The sequence below is a fragment of the Calonectris borealis genome, chromosome 1 (genome assembly GCF_964195595.1).
Source record: "Calonectris borealis chromosome 1, bCalBor7.hap1.2, whole genome shotgun sequence".
In the NCBI taxonomy this organism is placed as follows: domain Eukaryota; kingdom Metazoa; phylum Chordata; class Aves; order Procellariiformes; family Procellariidae; genus Calonectris; species Calonectris borealis.
Window position 1 is genome coordinate 59374091 of NC_134312.1, and position 21249 is coordinate 59395339.

A 21249-nucleotide genomic window follows, 5' to 3' on the forward strand; every position below is an offset into this window, starting at 1 on the left:
ATAAACGCTTCTAGGAATGCCATTCTGAACAAAATGGGAGTACATTTCTTTAACCCCAGTACTTCTATGTTTGCAGCTTGATATTTCCCATTTGAAGTGAGAATGCAAGCAGTAAATAATGATTCTCTGCTAGAGGGTATTACTGCAATGAGTATTTTGGAATTGGAGCTTAAGGCCCATTTTGCACTATAAATGGAAAAAGATGGAAGGGGAAAAAAGTGAGTTGTAATTGGCTCATGGATTTTGCAGTTTCTTAACTCTCTTTTTCTCTCTCTTTTTATAAATATATACATACATGCATGTATATTTAATGTACTGAATTATTGCTCCTTCATGGCTCCCCCCACCCCTCCCACCACTAGAGGGGGAAAAAAAAGGTCTAAGCTCAGGCATCTTGATGTTAGGAAAGCCACAGGAGAATCCCAGGCTTGCAACATCTTACGTAGCTCTTCCAGGGGCAATGGAAATGATGCAGGTATAGATGATGGTGCTTTTGGAGTGAGCTCTGGAACCGTATTTGATGTTAGAATTAAGTGAGTTGGGTGGGTTAGACTTCATCTGCATCTCCAAGCTGCACTCCTCAACTGTGCAATTCCCCATTTCCAGAGTGCAAGAAATTAGGGTTATTTCATTGACAGCTGACCTAGAAACTCAGGGTCAAGTTCTCCTGCTTCTTTGTAGAGTTTTATATTGCATCCATTCCTGCAGCCTCCAAGCACTTTTTCATGCAAAAAAAAGTCACTAAATCCCACATAGAGTTCATGGGGTCTCTGGCAGTTTCCTTGTTTGGGGTCAGCACTCTGCACGGATGACTCTTCTCTTTGGAGGGAATGACGAAATGAGGGCATGGGGTGGGGAGAATAAAGGTTTTTGTATTGTTAGTGTCAGTGATGGGAGTAAAGTTCTCTCCAGGGAAAGCCTAGTGACATCCCTTAGAGACCCCCAGGCTTCGGAGTGTACTTGCTCCCCACTTGAATAATTTCCACAGAGACTTCCCTTTGATCAGAATTGTTTTATTGTCAGTTCTCAGAGGCATTGGCTCAGAGGAGCCCAGCTGTCAACAGGAGTCACAGATTGAAATTTGGTCCTTCATGGAGCAGGGATTCAATCCTTAAACTTCTTTGAAAAATGAGACTTTGAATTGATATCAGAGGCTATCTGTGAGCTAGGGAAGGGACTACAGCAGAAGCTCTGCGTGCCTGCTGCAACTTCAACCATACAGAAGGCCACATTTTGTACCAGCTGGAATTGAGTGGCAACCTTAAACTGAGGTCCAGATGTGGTTGCTTCTAATAATCCATGCCGATGCTGGTAAATGCATAGATTGTGTTAGCCATGTCCCACTCCTGTAAGGAAGAGATAAAGCTGTCTTGCAAGCTGAAGATGAAAAAAAGCATTTTTAGAAATTAATGTGATTTGGTTGCCCAGGCTTAATGAGGATTCTGGTGGGACTCTGGAGCTTTGCACCGTTCTTGACAAATGGGCTTCACCAATGGAGTCACCCTCAAAGCATGTTTGGCCCTGAAATACCAGCAGACAGGTCATTTTATTGCAAAGCTGTATCAATTCAGTGAAACCTTCTGTCTCCAGACTGGCACGGACTCTGCAGGTTACAAATGCTCCAACTGTGGCAGTGAATGTATTACCAGAGAAGCGGTGTGTGGGGGTTGGATATGAAATGGGAAGAACTACTTTGGCAAGTAGAGACTGACTCCCGTGCCTCGGGTCAGACTGCTGGGGGGGAAGGGGGAGGCAGAGCAGAGGCAGAGCAGACACTTCCCCAAGGCCAAATGCTGTAAGGTGTGTGGTAGCACAAGGGGAACTCTGCCTGGGAAGTCCTTTCTGGATCTGCGTGTCCCTTAGAGAGTAGCTTCCACTGCAGGAAGGGAAGCATGGGTGGCCAGCGAGTGGGAGTAGACAGTGCCAGATTTTGTCCTGGAGCTCCTTGCCCTGGTTCCTTCCAAGACAGCTTTTGTAGGGATCCATGCAAAGAAACAGAGCAGGCTGTAAGAAGCGAAGTGGAGACGTCACAGTATGGTGTGGGGAAAATAAGGGCAGATGTCCAGGCCAAGGAGAAGATGGAGATCAGGGGCAGCAAAAGGCTGGGCATCCAAACCTTCTTCCCAGCACTGGCCATGGAAGAAGCAGCAGAAAAAGCAGCAAAGTTAAGGTGAGAAAGTGGCATTATTGGTGTGGAGTTGAGGGTCTTTGTGCAGAAGAGATGCTGAGGGACAGTGGATGTGAGATGAAAAAAGAGTCCCAAACTGGTCTGGTGCAACACAGGCCATAGGTTTTCACTGGGAGTGTCCTTATGGAGTCTGGCATCTCATGTTGAAATCAGGTCTTACAGAGGGGCATTCAACCTGACTACAGAGATGGAGAACCCACCGTTTCGCTGGGTATTTTGTTCCAGTGATTAATCATCTGTGCTCCTAAGAAGTTATGCCCCATTACTACATTGGATTAGCTGGGCTTCACCTTCTGGTAATTAGTTCTTGTTATGTCTCTCTGCTAGATTAAAGATCCCTTTCGTAGACAGTATTTTCTCCCCATGTGGGTAATTATACCCTGTAGCCACACCGCTTCTCAATCTTATTTTTGATTAAGCTCCTTAAGTCTTTCCCTGAAAGGCAGCAGGCTCTTTTGTTCTTTCTTCACCCCCAGTCTTTAAATTACATTTTGTGACTCTTCTCTCCGTCCTCTTCAGTTTTGTGATACCTTTCTAACAAATGGGTGGTAGAACATGATTCAGTGTTCTTCTGTCAGCCATGCTCATAGTGGGTCATCAACCATGCCAGAACTTTTAATTTTAGTATTTTTATAGTAAAACAGTATGGTGTCATTTAAAAAACAAAACAAAACAAAACAAACAACACACCAAACAACCCTCTGGACTCTGAACTTCTGCAGATGCTCAGATATCACCTATTAGCTGCTCCAGGCTGGGCTCTGGTTTCTTCTGAGCTCCTGTTGGTGTGGGGCAGAGCTGACTTGAAAGCTGCTGCCATGCCAGAAGGCAAGGATTTGCTGCAGCGTAGGTCACCCTGCTCCTCAGTGCCTCAAGGACTCAGCAAGGAGCGTGGGGCTGCCTGCCTCACCTGGAGTGGGTGTGAGCTCTGTATTTCTCCCCAGGGAGAGGCATGGGCTTCCACATGCAGAACATACTTCTGCTTCAAGCCTCCTAGCTTACTACCTGTGCACAGGAGATAAAGTCTTTTCAATGCATGATTCACTATTCCTTTGCATTTATACCCCAACACTGCATTAGTTCTGCTGGCCCCAAACAGCTCAAGTTCAGCTCTTTGTCTGTTGTGAATCTTACTACTTTTGGAGGTTTGTTCTACATCTGACACAGACTTTATAAGCTTCACAGACAAACCAGGGCTAGTTCTGTTTGTTTGTTTTTGTTTATAATAGTCCAGAAATCCAGATTATTATTTTCTTAACTGTCAATAATTTAGTCTTCAGGTTGTGATATGGAATCACTCAAGCATCAGAAAAAAAATAAGTTCACTCCACAATATTAACCAGAGTAGTTTGAACACATTGATTGTTTTCTATTCCAGATTCATTTGTTATACATAAGATGTCATCTTATAGCTTTTGTTAATATATTACTTTCAAATATAGAGGGTGTCTAGGTGCAGATGAGCTGCTGTTGCAGACACATCATTATTTTTGGGGATCTCTTGCCTTTGGAGTACTGGATTTCAAGACTTTAATGTTGTTCTAAGCCAAAAGGCTTATGCTAAGGTAGGAAAATACAGTCATCACAGTGGGTGTTCTTCAGGCAAACCTAATCTATAGCAGCAATCACGTAATTCTGATAGAATTAAAAATAGACAGGCAGGAAGATAGTCAGAGAGAGAAGAATATTCTGACTAACAGATCTTTTGTTGATGACATGCACTGAGGGAAACATCAGAATAAACAGATTTAAGCATGGTTAGGAGCTTAGATCATATATTATTTCCTTCTGTTTATAACACAAAAGGAAGGGCTCTTTCTGCCAAGCTTGTCTGATTGCTTGTGACGAGATTTGGAGGGATGCCTTTAGAACAAATGGAGGTTTTTCTCTTCAGTGATCCCAGTCTGGGTGCCTCAACTGGGCATCAGTGAAATGTGACACAAAACTCCCTTGATCACAGAGCAGGCTTGTGAAGGAGGGCGAGATGAACAGTTTTGAGACAGGGCAGGGGAGACACTTCTGCACTAAGGAAAAAGAAAGCCATCCCATGCTGTACACCAACTATTCCGTATGTGCCATAAAGCCCATCAGGAGCTGGGGTTGTTTGTGTCAACGTGATGACCAGTCAGTCAGAACATGTCTCCACAGAGGGGCACGGGGAGATGGGAGCCTGCTGCGAGGTGCGGGCTGTGAGCCATTTCTGGGCTGAGCCAAAAAAGCACAGCTCAGAGCTGGAGGTAACACCTTGTCCTAAGAGGCACCTGCAGAAAGATGGAGCAAGCAGAATTACTCCCCCACTGTACAGATGGCGAGCTGACACACAGATGGCAGTGGCCGAAAAAACCCAAACAATGGCATACAAAAAATTTATGGTCAAGCAGGGCCTTGAACGTGGGTCTTCCAAGTCCTACGCAGGGGCTGCTGGAGGGGTGGGAGCGGGGTGGTGGGAGGGGGGAGAGAGGACTCTCAGGAGCAGGTGCATGACTTGAAGTGACCCCAGGAGATGAAACGAAGTCAGCAGTCGGAAGGGACTGAGGACACACAGACCAAAGCTATGCTGTACTTAATCAGCTTAGATGCTCCCTTTGCTGCAAGCCAACACCAGGGTATGTGAGACTCGTATGCTCCTACCCGCCAGCCTCACGAACGCTTTTGCGACCACAATCAACGCCCCTAGGCCACAGTTGTCTAGAATAATCAGCCAATAGAGGGGACAGAGAAAGAAAGAGAAAGAAAAGAAAACAAGGTAAAGAAAGGAAATGAGAAAGCTCTTTGATCAAAGTCTTCTATGGATAGGATTTATTATTATTATTCTAATACCTTTTACCACAGCAGTGGGCCTTTCTCAGGCAGGAGATGCCAGCTGGGACAAAACAGGTGCAAAGCTGGTTCACTTTACAACATGGATTCTTGCCTAATAGGGGCTGAACTCCAGCCATCAAATGCATTTCAATTAGAGTCTCAGGTTTGTCTCTGAAATATCAGACAACTCTGTGATTCAGCCAGCTATGCCCATCTTCCAGGTAAAGCCTTTTACTCTGGCTGTGGGTCTTAGCAGGCTGTGCCAGGACCCACTCCCTTCCTGTGACTAATTCATTGCTCCCATAGGAAGCAGATTTTGGGGGGGGAGTATTCTGCAGAATGGCTTTAGACGGGGAGCACACCCACCCCTACCTCCCCAACCACCTCCCTCTAACACGGGGAGCATTTCCATGCTTTAGTAAGATGATAAGCAAGGTTGAGTTTTCAGGGACCTCTCCAAAGACCATGGCTGAGCATCACCAGCTTTCTTGGGGTCTAAAGGAGGTCATCGCTGAGGTGGATTCCTGGAAACTGAGTCAGATTTGGCCAGCACAAGCTATCTTATAGTAGGGGGAAGATTGTCATTAATACTGCTTCTGCCGGAGCCTGGTGGCAGGAGGGAGACCATTGACTCAGCAATTTTCCAACACGTAGGAAAGTGATTGTCAGCTCTACCAACATCAGGCATGAAGCAGCAGAGTCCAGGATGTAGGGAAACAGCAGTTGGGTTTCATGGGGTCTAAGAGAGAAGAAGCATTTTTTTCAGCAGGATTCAAGTGACCCTGCAGAACAAAGGGTAAGACCCTCAGGCAACAAGCTGGTGGGTGGCAACAGAACATCAGCAAAACAAATTCTCATCAGCTGACCTTACCTTCCTATCTGCATTATCTTTCCTAGCTGAGTGACACCTTCCCATCAAATGAGGGCAGGAGAACGAGGAGGGCAGAAGCAGCCAGGGCTGCAAACTGCACCTTACTCAGATCTTCCAGGCTAAGATGTTGCTGCTCCTTCTGGATAGAAAAAGGTATTCTCATTTTGCAAATCATAATATTAAATAGCTTTTCTTAAGTCATGGAACAAACTCTGGCCACAGCTGAAATAAGCAGTAGCTTCCACTTGCCTTTAATTGCACACTTTAACCATTATTATTAAATATACTATTAAGGGAAAACCTAGATGCCCTGGCTGTGACAGGAAATCTATTATGTTACGTTGTCTGGTAAGTTTATGACAAGAGCTATAATCATTTTAGGGCTAAGTGGATGAGATGGAAAAAAGGAAAAAGGATATATTCTTTTTAGGAGCTAGCTAAGGAATGTCTTGCCTAAAACCAGTTTTTGCATAACTGAAATTTTGCCATGAGAAATTTCCAGTTTGACAACAAATTCCAACTTTCCACTGAGAAAATGCAAATGACAGCTCTAGAGCTGCCCGCCTGGCAGGCGTTTGTCAACTTTGTTTTCTGTCTTCAGGGAGGCAGTGGAATCAACAAGAACCATTTTGACAGGCAGAAAGTCAGCAAGCCAAACAATAAAATAATAATTTCTCTTTTAACTTTTCTAAAGACTGTATGTGTGTGGGATTCCTACCTAGAATTTCACTTCTACAGAAAGCATTTGTATTTAATACCTTCCAGGTATTTGGGGAGCACGATAGCACTGAGCTTTGTGTATGGTGCAACAAGTGAAGACCGAGGCACAGAAGAGACTGCAAGTCAGAATTTCCCAAGTGACACTGGCTGCTGAGCCTGACCCACATTTTCAGAAGAGTTTTTGGGCTTTTACCTGAACACCAAAATAGCGAGTCACATCTTAAAATGCAAAATCATAAAATAATAGATTAATTTAGATCAGAAGTCTGGGTCACCTTGTCCAACTCCCTGCTCCAAGTGAGGCCAACTACAAAATTAGATGATGTTGCTCAGGACCTTATCTACCTGAGCTTTGAAAATCTCCCAGATTGCACAGCCCCTCTGGGCCACTCTTGCAGTGCTTTCACCACACTTAGGGTGAAAAATGTCCCTTATATTAAATTGAAAATTCTGTTGCTGCAAATTGTGACCTTTGCCTCTTGTCCTTTTGCTATACATCCCCTTAAGAAGTAGTAGTAGTAGTAGTAGTAGTAGAGATGAGTTAGATTCTCTCACCCTTACCTTCTCCTGAAAAACGCAGATCCCTTCAGCTTCTCCTTGTGCAACCCCCTGACCATCTAGGTGGTCCTCCACTGGACTCTCTCCAGTTTGTCTGTATCTTTCTGGCCCAAAACTGGACATAGTACTCCAGATGCAGCCTCAACAGAGTTGAGTAGAGGGGAATAAACACTTCACTAGAGCTATTGAGGCAGGGTTGTTGAATGTATAGAAAGGGGCTGGAATGTCCCTTAACAAGGGCTTGGGTGGGTGAGCAGGTGCCAGGAAAAAGAAAAAGGGTCTGATTTCTAAGAAAGTGCCCAGGAGAGAAGTCCTTATACAGAATAATATATAATTATATATAAAATACAAAATATATAAAAAATATGCAATATATAATAACATTATGATATGCAGAATAGAGTTGCAAAGGCAGCAGCAGAAGCTGCATTGCTCTAAACGTTTTCAAAAGAGATCATTCGGGCAAAATTGGAGGGGAAAACTACTCCAAGCTCAAGTACCAGCTATTCAGAAGTAGGTGTAGAAATGAAATGAAAAACCCCTTTTGGCTCAGAATGCTATTTTAGTGCAGGACACTGCCTAACCAAACATGGTTTATAATGATTGCTGCAGTCCAGCTAACCTTAACCTGATTTAAAGGTGTGTAATATAACAGGGAGTGGAAAAGTAGCATCACTTATCAAGTCTATCATTCCCTGTCAGGTTAGCAGAGACTAATCACCATGACTCTTATGTTCTCTGCTCCTTAGTTTAAAGGTTTTCTTTGCACTATGGCGTAAGTCTATGAACTGTTAATCTCCTCATGGTATGTATTTTTGGCCAAATCTGTACAAAACCACCATGGTTAACCATGCCAGCCTTTCTTCAGTAGCCAACCACTGGTCTATCAGCGACTCCAGCAACAACATATAGGGAAGTGAAGCTAAAAAAAAGGAAAAGCACAGAATTGTCAGAACTGTTGGCTGGATGTGAGGCTGATCAGAGCCAAGAAAGGTTTAAATAAGTGCAAAGGTTTTCAATGTGAGAGTGATAACTAGCACAGGGGCAGTGAAGGGAAATGTAAAGGCAGAGTGGTCAGGGCCATATATGCAACATACCATGCTCTCACACTCACTCTTTCCCCCTTCCCTCTCCCTCTCTATTTCCCCAACGACAAATCTAATCTACTGTTTGCACAGGAGCACTGCCAGCAGAGACCCCCAAAAGAACAAGCCAAACCAGCACATCCCTGGAGTACCCTGAATACTCTCACACGGCTTTTTGCTAGGCTGAACGAGAGAGCAATCCGTTACTTAATCTTGCTGCCACTCCAAGATTGTTCCCTGCAGTATATTTTACAGTGCTTTGTCCAGGCTGGATTTAAAACATCCGAGTGATGAGACTTCCACCAGTTTACTTGGGGGAGCAATTTTACAGGCTAACAGACATCACCATTAACACTATTTCTTGTCACATGCATCAGCAGCTCTCCCATAAATAATTGCTATCAGCTATTGCTACAGGCCCAGGGAAGGTGAAGGAATACAAAAAGGGAGTCAATATTCAGGTGAATAAAGGAATAAAAAGATAATGGAAATGTTTGGCTCCTCCAGGAACATATGGTGTTTAGTTGGCTTATGGACACTTGAATAAGTGACAGTGAGGTAACCGGTTACCTCCGCACTTATCCCTGAATAAATGTGAGGTAATCTGAGAGAGCTCAGACATGGAGGGGAACCAGGCTGCTCAGGCTGCCAAGTTCAGCTGTGCCAGGATCTAGCAGAGTTGGCTACAGACGCGTCCATTCCCCTGTAAGGTCACCCTTAAGTAAATTACCTCACATGTATCATGGGGTAAACGTATAATTAGGAGAGTTACTGCAGAGCAGCTTAGAGTGTTCCCTGATACTGCTATTACATCTAAGGAAAAGGACATATGACCAAGTGAGTAATGTCTTATTTAATGTATCTTAGATTATTTTATTGAAAAGCTATTTCCTGCTCTTCAAGTTCTTCTCCTTCTGCAGAGGTTGGTACCCGACATGATGGGTGAAACCTTACAATCCTGTATGCAGCCAGGTCCGAAGTGAAACCTTACAATCCTGTATGCAGCCAGGTCCGAAGTGTTCTGCATAAATGAAAAAAAAACCATCCCTCCTGGCCCCTGCTGACAAATCAGCACCTTTGGTAAGCAGCAGTGTACTCCACATGGCTATTAATTCAGCACTGATAATGGCTGTGACACCAGCAGATGCTTTTCAAAATTCCTCTGCAATATTTCACTCAAGGTCCCCCTTTGGTAAGTACTTCAATAGTTTTACTGTAACACACTGGGCAATGCCACCTCCGTTTCCTTTGTTCCTTATCACATGTCCATGCATTTCAACTCTTTAACAAAGAAAACCTGCTGAATACATTCTGCAGACAGCATTTCTCTTAGAATACAGCCTTCCCCGAAACAATTAGCAGGCTGGTGCATACAGCACTGGTGATAGTCTTACTGAATGACACACACCACAACAGCTTTAAAGAAAAGATGATGCCTCTCTCACAAGAAACAGCAGCAAACTAGGGAAAATTAGGGAAAATTCAGAAAATACAGAGCAGCCCATGGAGAGAGAGGCCATCTGACCTCAGGAGTCTGTTCCTCTTTTGATCAATGTGGAATGGTTCCTTAACTGTTTTCTTGTAATGGGACCAGTATAGTTTAAGCAGTCCTGGAGCAATGCTTCCCCAGGGATCTTCTTCCACATCTTACTAGGAAGGAATAAGTTTTTCTTAACATTCAAACTTCACAAGTTTTCCTTCTATAAAGTTCATCCTATTATGCAATGCCCCATTGTACTAAGCCTGCACAAAGTCTCTTCCTCTTGGGATTTTCCTTGAATTTATTTGGAGGTGATTATCATATCTCCTCTTAGTTGTTGCTTTGCCAAGATGTACATAGCTTGCTCTTTTAATCTTTCCATATCAATCAAGCCTTCCTGCTACCTAATAATAACTGTGCCTCCTCTCTGAACTCCCGCCAGCTTTTCAATATCTCTCCAGTGACACGGTGCTCAGAACAGCACAGGAGATGCCAGCTGCATTTGCAGCTGTGTAGAGAAGGTGCTTCCTTCACCTGCTCTGCTGCAGAGCATCTTAAACTAGATTGCCCACCTGTCCTACCAGCTTTCAATGCAACACTTCCAAGAGCCAAGGGAAAGCAGGTTTCCGTGCTGGAGAGCTGTCAAACCGGTGGAAAGTTCCTCTGGATATGTTACACTATGATTCTCCCTAAGAACTGGTACTATACCCCTCAAGGAGCATGTGCTGCCTATTTCTGGGAGGGTACTGATAACATCATTCTGAATATGGATTAGTTGTTGCTTCTCTGCTTTGGTCAAACTTTCTGTGGCAGCACCATCAGAGCCCCAAACAGTCAATGATGCAAAGTCTCTGCGCAGAAAATAAAAATTGCTTTGACTTTTTTTAAAGCTGTACGCCATATTATGAAATCTTTTCTGGTTTACTTATTTACTACTTAATCTAATAAGAAATAAGTTTGTGATTCATACTTAAGTCAAAACGTTCAATTACCAAGCCAAATTCCTGAAAACCCAAGCATGTGCCAGTTCAGCATCAAAATGTGCTTGCTATTACAGGAAGAGCTATCAAAGAGAACATACAAAAATGTATTATTATACTTCTACCACTATTTAGCAAGCAGTTTTCTGTTAGGGCTGAGAGAACAACAGATGTCTTTGGCTTCTGCAAGCATTGCAATCTATCAAGTAATTGGTCTGTCCAAGAAGTGAATTCTCTGTCACTAATTGCAGATCATATCAGAAAAAGAGAATCACAAACAGAAGTCAAAGGCAAAAGACAAAGAGAAGAGCAAAATGAGAGAATGTCAAAGGAAAAATATGAAAAGAGCCTTCGGATTTGCTAAGGTTTGAACACGCATAAAGGAGGATGTAGAAGAAAATGTACAAAACCTGAGGTAAAATGGTATTCTGCTGTCTCAGAAGCAAGACAAGCAATGTTTAAAGTTGGATTCAGAGTTCTCCATCTTCACAATGCTGAAACCACCAGGAGCAGACTGTTGCCATAACATGGGTAATACAATACTTTGCCTAATGACTGATTACACTGCTTTTTTCAGGTTTTCTTTCAAACTGTTAACAAACAGTATTCATCACCTGAGATCTGTAATTAAGACTGGATGCATTTCAGAGAGAGATGTTCTCACACAACTTAGAATACCTGGCTTGTTGGAGGAATCAAATTTTTTGGCCTGTATTGCAAAGGGAATAAAATTAAACGGACAATATGGCATCTTCTGGCCTTCAGATCCAGAACAGTTATTCTTTCTCAATATTTTTCCCCAAAATACTCCAAGCAAGATCTAGTAGTAGCATTACTTCTTTTTTTTTTTAAAAAGAATAATTATCAGTCCTTGCACCTCACTTTTCTCTGAATGTTTTTGTTTTTCCTTTTTATTCATCCCTACTAGGATTTGAAACTCCTCCCCAATTCAGCATTGAATGTGAATTTCATTAATACGCTGTTTATTTTTCTTCCAGACCAATTAATGAGAGTGATAAATGAGATGGGACATAACACCAATCCCTGTGACACCCCAGTAGCTACCTCCCCAAATTAAAACACTGCCATTTATCATTACCATTTGCTAATGTTCTTTCCGCCAATTTGTAGACCCTGTGGCAGTACTCCTGCTGAAGCCAATCTGAATTAATTATTCAAGTACATTCATGGGAGATGCAATATCAAATACTTTATGGAAAACCAAAATGCAATATACCAGCTGAATTTCCAGTAGGCACTACTACTTTAATTCTTTTAAAACCTTTTATATCTGTTTGTGAAGATTTATTCTTTTATTATTTGTACTTTAGTGGCGCCTGAAGGATCCAACTGGTCTGAGGACCCATTGTCATGTTTATTACTAAAATTTTATCTCCAGCTGTTTAGTGATTCTCTTTCCTCCTCCTGTCTCTGATATTTGCTTCATTTTCACCCCAAGGATAGAATTTAAATTAATGGAACTGTAATTGCCAGGATCACTGACAATTCCTTTTTTAGGAAATCAGGTACATTTTCTATATTTTGCATATTTGCTGCTTCCCCTTTGTCTCCTTCAAAACCCACTTTATTATGAGTCATGTTTGCATAAAAACAGGCTCCTCTCTCTCTTTCTGTACCATGCATCTGCTCCTGCTGTGCATTCCCCACTGGAGGCCATATCACTGATAATCCTGTGCCTGAGAAGTCACAGTAAGTTGCATGGAGATGACTGATGTCACACTTGGAGGATTAAGTAGGGAATAAGCAGCAGGAGCACGACATCTCTCAAGAAACTGAGACCCCATCTTGTCTGTACTGGAAAATGCCAAAGACAGATTTAAAAAAAATGTCATGGTGCTTCTTGATACAAGAAAGAAAGCCTTTACATGCCAAACTGAAAATATACTGATTCAAAAGCAGACGGAGAAGAATGGATATTTGAACAAGCCCGGTTACATCCTGAGCCCAAGGATAGATGAGCTGTGTGAACAGACCTCATACACCAGCTTTGGTCTTTGGAAGACTCACAAGGTACTTTGCCTGTAAATTTACAATTTCCTTACCTTACCATTTTTTTTTTCTTCTTTTAAATGAAGAAGATATTAGCTTCTTCATAGAAGAAGCTGGGACAACCCAGCAGGCAGCAGTGTCTGATAGGGACCCCATCTTCCCTCTCACTCAGGAGAGAGTGCACCCCAGGCTGGAGAATATTTCAAGCAAACACTCCTGCAGAATCTTCTCCTTGGTCAAAGAGCAGAGCTTGGAGGAAATATTTTCCCCAATCCCCTAAAACCACAGGATCTACCTGACTAAACTATTTTTTCCCTCCCACTCATGCAACAGCAGTCTTTCCAGCACTGCTGAAAGTGTCCCACTCACAGTTCCTTTGTAAGGAAGCCATTTCATGGTCTCAGAAAGTCACAAATCAGCTGCGCTCTGAATTTTTGTAGGATCCTTTATCTGTCACAGGACAAGGAACAAAGGTTTCCAGTCCTACTGTGTTCCTACAGATGCTGTGGAGCCACCTCCTTAAACAAGGTACTTAGTGCTGTGGTGGCATGGTCCTTCATGGTGCTTGAGGAAACTTGGCTACTCAGCAGCATCTTGCCTGAGTTAGAGCTCTGGGCTAGTGCTGGGGTGGATCTCAGCCCTAGCCCATCCTGATGCCTGAAATGGCCTGTTATTGCCTCTTATTACTCCTCCAATACAAAGGAAATATGTAGTATCCCTCTTTCAAATAATCTTCATTATAACCAGCAGCTGCCTTTGTTTTCCCCTCCACTGACAATTATGTGCAGGCTATTGGCCAAAGGAGGTTAGGCCTTATTTTAAGCTCTATACCCAACAAGTAGACTCCGTCTTCTGCATCTAAAACTGAATTTCATACCACCCCATCTCAGCAACGTTGTGGATGTCCCATTCCTGGAAGTGTTCAAGGTCGGATTGGATGGGGCTTTGAGCAACCTGATCTAGTGAAAGATGTCCCTGCCCGCATCCGGGGGGTTGGACTGGATGATCTTTTAAGGTCCCTTCCAACCCAAACCAATCTATGATTCTGTGATTCAATTCAGGTTTGTTTGCTGTAGACGGAACCAAAATAGGGGCACCTGAGCGTGCGCTACAGTTGAGAAAAGCTCTTAACTTTTTCCCACCCAGAGCATGCAGTTAGAGTAAACCCATTTCTTTTGATGCTGTAAGAGGGCTGGTTCACAGCTAGTTTCTGCTTGCTTTTCCCTAACCCTGGTATTATTCAAGAGTCAATAATTCAATTCAAAACAATGCAGTGACAATGAGGTGGAATGGCTTTAATGGTGTTTACTTGTTCTTAATGATGTGCTGTATCCCTGTCTTCTTGTTACAGATAGAAGCAGATGATAAAAAGGGAGAAACTACAGACTAATGCAGAGAGTAAAATCAAAGAAGAGACACTCCTGTTGAGGTGAAAGAGAGACTCCTGTTAGTTTCTGAAAACTCACAAATGTAGGATTTTTTACTGCCACAGTTGAGCTTTCTGCCAGCAAGGACCTAACTGTAAAACCAAAGAAAAATTCCCCAATTCAGAGCAGTTCAGAACCCTTTTCAATACAACCATTCTACCTCCTAAAGAAAGTTTTTGGCCAAAACAGGATAATTCTCTGCTTCCTGTCTCTTTTTTCTCATTCTTTCCAGATTTCATATTCCCAAATGTGGCATTTTTTTCCCCTCTCAGTCAGAGAAAATAACTGAAAAGGGAATGCACCTATGCTCATTGCCTCAGGAGAGGAGGCAGAGAAGAAAAGGGGTGGAAAATTGGTCTCTACCGTGATTTACACAAGTCCTGAAGTTGTGCCAGTTTGAACAGCTCAGCAGGGCACATGAAGCCAGCTGCAGTGCATGGGCCCAGGATGTCCTCACAGCCCCACCATACACCTTCCTCCAAGGCTGTGAGGAGAGACTGAGTAGTACCAGTTTTAAATCTCTGCCTGCCTATTTTGGTCAGCTCTCAAAAGACAACTGAAAAAGGATTTAGTGCAAACCAGGATGTGTTTCTACTTTTCCATTTCTTTAAACATGCTGCATTGATATTGTGCCCATATGGTGTAACAACAACTTCTGCAGTCCATGAGGGAACCTGCCATCTCACAGACTTGTGGCCAACTGTGAGACCATGATGACAGTCACTGTTGCTTTTCCATTTTCATGCTCTATTAATTATTTGTCTGTGATAGCTACTATGCTCTATGTGCCTGTTTGGGTCTCAAAACTCTGTCCTGAAGGGGAAGCAGGTGTGTTTTTGAGGAGTTTTGTGAGGAGGGTGGGATTACAAGAAACTGCCTGCGTATGAGAGACTGGAGTGGGCAGCTGTGTTGTGGTTATTGCTTACGAAACGTATAGCTATCTGGGCTTGTGATTCCAGCGAAGGTTGTTTGCTGGTTTGCCTGCAGGCTGAGAAGCAGCATGTCTCACAAGGTTTTTGTTAGGTTTCTGGGAAATGCTAGGAAGGAGCTGGTGGCCACCACCCCTGTGAGTGCCAGTGATGTAGGGGGAGAGGTTCTGGAGACAAAATAGCAGGATCTCCTTGGCAGCTTTCCCCAAAATAGTCCTGGTAATGCATGCTGGACCAGGCAGATGTGCTGTTGGGAAAATCATATACATTTGAGAGTTCAAAACCATCAAGACTAGAAAGACGTCTGGAAGGGAGGGAGCCTGCCCAGGGGAGTTCCAGCTGCCAACACTGCACAGGAGAGTGCTCACATGAGGGTGCCAAGGAGCACGGGGGTTCAGAGGACACATCCTGACATTACAAGAACTCTTCATCCTCAGGTGAAGCAAAGGACAAAAACTAGAAATTGCCAAGTTACAAACAAATGCACAATGGCACAGATAGAGGAAAGCTAAAAGTAACTTTATGCATACATTTACCTTTATACTAGAAGTCTAGGGAGATAGGAATGTTTAGAATTAAATGAACATAAAAACATGGAAGACATATTGGAAATTTGGTGGAAGGAGAAGCAGATGGACAATGTAATACCAATCTGAAACATTATACTGGAAAGACAAAATGGGCTCTATAGATGAAGGGATGGTACTATAGTCTAAAAGAAGCTTTGAGTCAAATTAGATTAACAATGAAGCAAACCTTGTCAAAAAGTAATAGAAACCCTATGAATCAAACTCCAGTCCCATGCAGGAAAAATACAGCAATAAGGCTGCATTACAGACCGCCTGATGAAGATGGTGATAGAGATTGACACACTGAGGGAGATCGAGGAAGGCAGGAATGAACAATAAAAGAAGATTACAATTGCCCTGATATACTGGGTAAAGTTTACTGTGGGGTGTGATGTGTGGGCTGAACTTTCAGACACTGCCAATTTCTGTTTTATGGAAGTAGTAGACAGGGAAATAAGAAGAGAAGTCGTCCTGACCAATGCGCAGGACTTGGTGACTGTCACAGAGCTGTTGGGAACAGTGACAATACTGTATTTAAGTCCAACATCCCTATTTCTCTTGCAAGAGCCAAGAGGCCCACTACTGTAGTGATGAATTTCAAAAAAGCTGAACTACACAAAAATGAACGGGTCTTGTTAAAAAGAAGATAAAATGAGTGGTTAAAGTACAAAAATCTTTTTTTGGACGGCGCTGAGGCTGTTCAAAGATACCATGCTGGACAATAGGAGCAAACACATACTACCAGTGAATAAATGTTTGAGAAAGACCAAAAGATAAGAGGCAGAGCTTAACAGAAGTGTAAAGGAGCTTTCTTAGGAATAAGAAGGCGTTCTTCAAAAAACACAAAGCTGTGTCCTACTAAAAACAAAAAAAACCTCCAAACCCCAAAGGAACAATAGGCTGAGAATGGTGAAATTCAGTAAGGGAGGCCAAAAAAATGAACTGTGTTTCAACTTGCAAAAAATCAGAGACACTAATTATAAATCATATTGCTACGTCTTAGGGGCTAGGAGACCTCTAGACCGTCTGTAAGGCCGAGGAAAGATCAAGGAACAGGAAGCTTCAAAGACAAAAAGATTGTAGCAGAAAAAACTTAAATCTGCCTGACTGCATTAAACATGAAGAAATCGGGGAATTTTCCACAACAGAACTTTTCTTTTAGGGGTTCATCTTTCCATGTTGATATGTGGAAGTAGTTGATATCTGGCGGTTATAGTCCATGTACACTTCTGAAAGGCATTCTACAAGGTCCTCAGTGATAAAAATCCTAACCTATCATGGGATAAGAGCGAATGTCCTCATGGACATGTAACTAGTCATGAGACAGGGAAGAGAGGGTAACAGTAAATAATTTTTTGTAGAGAAGGTGGTTGTCAGTGGACCTTCACACAGATCCGTGTTCAGACCCATGCTGTTCATGAGTGCATAAATGATCCAGAAAAAGAGAATTAATTGTGAGATGTTTGCTAACGCTAAATTATTCTAAGTAACAACAGACATGCCTGTGAAACACTGTAAAAGCCTCTCACTACAGCAAGCAACTGGGTGTAAAGTAACAGCATTTGAAGCAATGCATACTGGGAAAAAATCCTAATTTTACATATATAATGATGGGTTCTGAGCTGTCTATTATCATCAGGAAAGAGATCTTCAGGTAATAATAGATAGCACTACAAAAATGTCAGTTCAGGGTACAGCGGTAGCCAAAAGCAATCAAGATGTTAGAAATTTTGAGGATGGGATAGCAATCACAACAGGAAATATCTTTATGCCACTAGACAATCCATTGTGCACCTGCACTTTAGAGACTGCGTGCAGTCTGGCCTCTTGGTCTCAGAAAGAATATAGCAGAATCAGAGAAGGTGGTACAAAAGTCAGCAAAATTATCAAAGGCATCGAATAGCTTTCCCTATGAGAGATACAAAATATACTAGGACTCTTCAACCTAGAGAAGAGACAATGTGAAAAAGCGTAATGTAGATTTGTTAAACACAGGAAGCATGGAGATTTGGCCATTTATTGACAATGTGATTATGTACTGTGGAAAGCAAACAAGTACTACACCTTATGATGCAATCTTTACAACCTTGGTGCATATCAGATGTTCACTGAAATCACGAAAAAGTACAGTAATACAACCATTACAATAGAATTAACATTGATTATTGCAGAAGCACTTGAGACAAAAACATTGTATATGCCTAGGTGCCATGATTTTGTATCATAAAAGCAGACAACTTAAATGACTTAGTAAGTTCCCAAACATGGGAACCATGCAGCAAATTGGACCACTTACCTGGGAGTTAGCTTGTGAGGAATTACATGGTGAAATAATATTCAAGCAACATTGTAGGAGGAGCTGATATGTTGCACTGGTTTAGTTCATAGGTTGAATCCCTGAAAGTCCAGCCAAGCTGAGCTGAAAGCATTCCAGGTTGCCAATTAAAGGTTAAGGCCCACATTACACTGCTTAGTTTAATATTACTTTGCATTACAGAACTTCCCATTGCAGTATAAATTGAGGCAAGATAGCAGATGCCTGTATGGTTCATTGCATGGTTTTGCAAGTGCACAGCTTGAAATGGACTCTTCTAATACTAAATATTTAGTGAATGAGTCTAGTAAACAAATCCATTGGCTATACTTAGGGGATTTTATAGGGGATTGAGAGTCCAATTAAAGTTTCCACTTTAATGTGGAAATGTGCCCCTGGACATGCACGCACATGCAAGTGCAGACGCACTCATGCACACAAACAGAGGAAGCCTGGGTGTTTTTCTGATTACTGGGATGAATTTGCTCTATGCCTCTGTGGTGGGTTGACCCTGGCTGGATGCCAGGTGCCCACCAAAGCCCCTCCTCAACTGGACAGGGGAGAGAAAATATAACAAAAGGCTTGTGGGTTGAGATAAGGACAGGGAGATCACTCAGCAATTACCGTCACAGTCAAAACAGACTCAACTTGGGGAAAATTAATTTAATTTATTACCAATCAAATCAGAGTAGGATAATGAGAAAAAAACCCTAAATCTTAAAACACCTTCCCCCCACCCCTCCCTTCTTCCCAGGTTTAACTTTACTCCCGAATTCTCTACCTCCTCCCCCGCAGCGGCGCAGTGGGACGGGGAATGGGATTTGCCGTCAGTTCATCACACGTTGTTTCTGCCGCTCCTTCCTCCTCAGGGGGAGAACTCCTCACACTCTTCCCCTGCTCCAGCGTGGGGTCCCTCCCACAGGCGACAGTCCTCCACGAACTTCTCCAATATGAGTCCTTCCCGCGGGGTGCAGTTCTTCATGAACTGCTTAGCGTGGATCCTTTCCGTGGGGTACAGTTCTTCAGGAACAGACTGCTCCAGTGTGGGTCTCCCACGGGGTCACAAGTGCTGCCAGAAAACCTGCTCTGGTGTGGGTTCCTCTCTCCATGGGGCCACAGGTCCTGCCAGGAGCCTGCTCCAGCATGGGGTCTCCACAGGGTCACAGCCTCCTTTGAGCATCTACTTGCTCTGGTGTGGGGTCCTCCACGGGCTGCAGGTGAATGTCTGCTCCATTGTGGACCTCCATGGGCTGCAGGTGGACAGCCTGCCTCACTATGGTCTTCACCGTGGGCTGCAGGGGAATCTCTGCTCCGGCACCTGGAGCACCTCCTTCCCCTCCTTCTTCATTGACCTTGGTGTCTACAGAGTTGTTCCTCTCACATATTCTCATTCCTCTCTTCTGTCTGCTGTTGCTGTTGCGCAGCAACTTTTTCCCCTTCTTAAATATGTTATCACAGAGGTGCTACTACTGTCGCGGATTGGCTCAGCTTTGGCCAGCAGCCGGTCTCTCTTGGAGCCAGCTGGCATTGTCTCTATCGGACATGGGGGAAGCTTCTAGCATCTTCCCATAGAAGCCACTAGCCAAAAGCCAGAAGCCACTGTAACCGCCCCACCACCAAAACCTTGCCACGCAAACCCGATACAGCCTCTTCTGCTCAAGTAGCAGGTGGGATATACAGGGCATACACACGAATGAGAAATGCAGTTCCAGCTGAACTAAACCTTTTAAAGTACTTGGAAATATCAGTGATATCTGCAAGAGCATTTGCAATGGCTTAAGGCAAGAGAGCTGGAGTGGTGAGCTTATAAAAACTAGAGATGAGGAGGCCACAGTCTGTCTGTCCTAAAGCAGTGACTCTCACAAGGTAGCTCTTACTGGAATCTGTGCTTTAAACCCATCTTTTTATGGATAGAGGAAAGCATGCCAGGGAAAGCCATTCGCCCGCCACTGGTTACAACTGCAGCAACCTAAGCCAATGAGATTGACTTGGTATCCTGCAGCAGGAGAGAAGGGCTCCAAGGTCTGTGGTTCACGTATTGTGTGTGGACTTTCCCTCTGTGCTGGGAGGACTTGGCTACAAGCTTGTCAATCTTTCCCAAAACATGAGTCACAGCTGCTCCACATTGTCCCATCTGTAATTGCTTCTTCAGCCCTCTGGCAATATCTATAAATCCAGCACAGGCATTGCTATTAACACATCATATGCCTCTTCCATCTTTGTACTTTGTCTTTCTGTATGAAATATCCAACCGAGCCTGATACAGAACCTATTCCTTCTCCAAGTCCTTCTCAATTACTCAGTACCAGCTAGGCTGAATGCATGTGCAACCCCAACTGCTGCAGAGACGATCCTTCTATATGTGGGGATATATAAAGAGGTTTCCAGTGTTTACACAGAGTGTGTGTAAAAAAATATGATCTTCAGTTTAGGCAACTGACCTACTGACTGTTAAGGCTCCACCTAACTCAAGGCTTGGGCTCACACTGGAACCAAAACTCCTTGGTTGACAATATTTACTTATAGGCTGGAACGTGGCAATTTGCTCTGTAGGTAAGAAAATGCAGGCAAAGCTCAAGAGTGCTCCAGCCCTCCAGCCTTACATCTTCACATGCAGTACTGACCCGGGTGCCTTGAGACATTTAGCTTCACACAGCTCTCAAAGCTTATACAAGCCACCCTATGCTTTCCTTCAGATAGCTGCTCCTAAGGTCAAAGTCTTATACTAGTGTTCACAAGTGGGTCACCAAAGTAAATAAAACCTGTCTCGTAGCACACTGAAGAGCAGGTTCAGAAGAGCAAGAATAATCTGTGAATAATGTCATTTCACGTGGCAGTGCCCGACAGTCCTAGAAGAGGTTGTGTACTTGGCCCTTTGAGTTTATATGTACAAAAGACTTTGCAAGTAATTGAGAAAAGAAGGAATGTGAGCTTCATCTTTACATGGTACAATTTTTAATGAGATTATTATGGAGAGAACACTTGAATAAAATGCTAAGGTCACACTTCCAGAGGTATCTGAGCCAGAATAGTGAAGGCTACAAGTAAGAACTGTGTGTTTAATATACTATAATTATAACTGCAAATCGTACTTTAGCCCAAGGCTTTACAGCAAAGCTGTAAAAAGTAAAATCAATTTTAATCTTTAAGGGCACTTTGTTACATACTTCTTCTTCAAGGCTAAACCCAACTAGGTCAGACCAGGTAGGAGTTGAAAAAATATGAGCTCTTTCTCCCTGAGCAATAAATATTACCTTCAGTATCAAAAGCTGGATTGCTACCAAGTATACTGCATGGCTCCTTGGGGAAGCTCAGT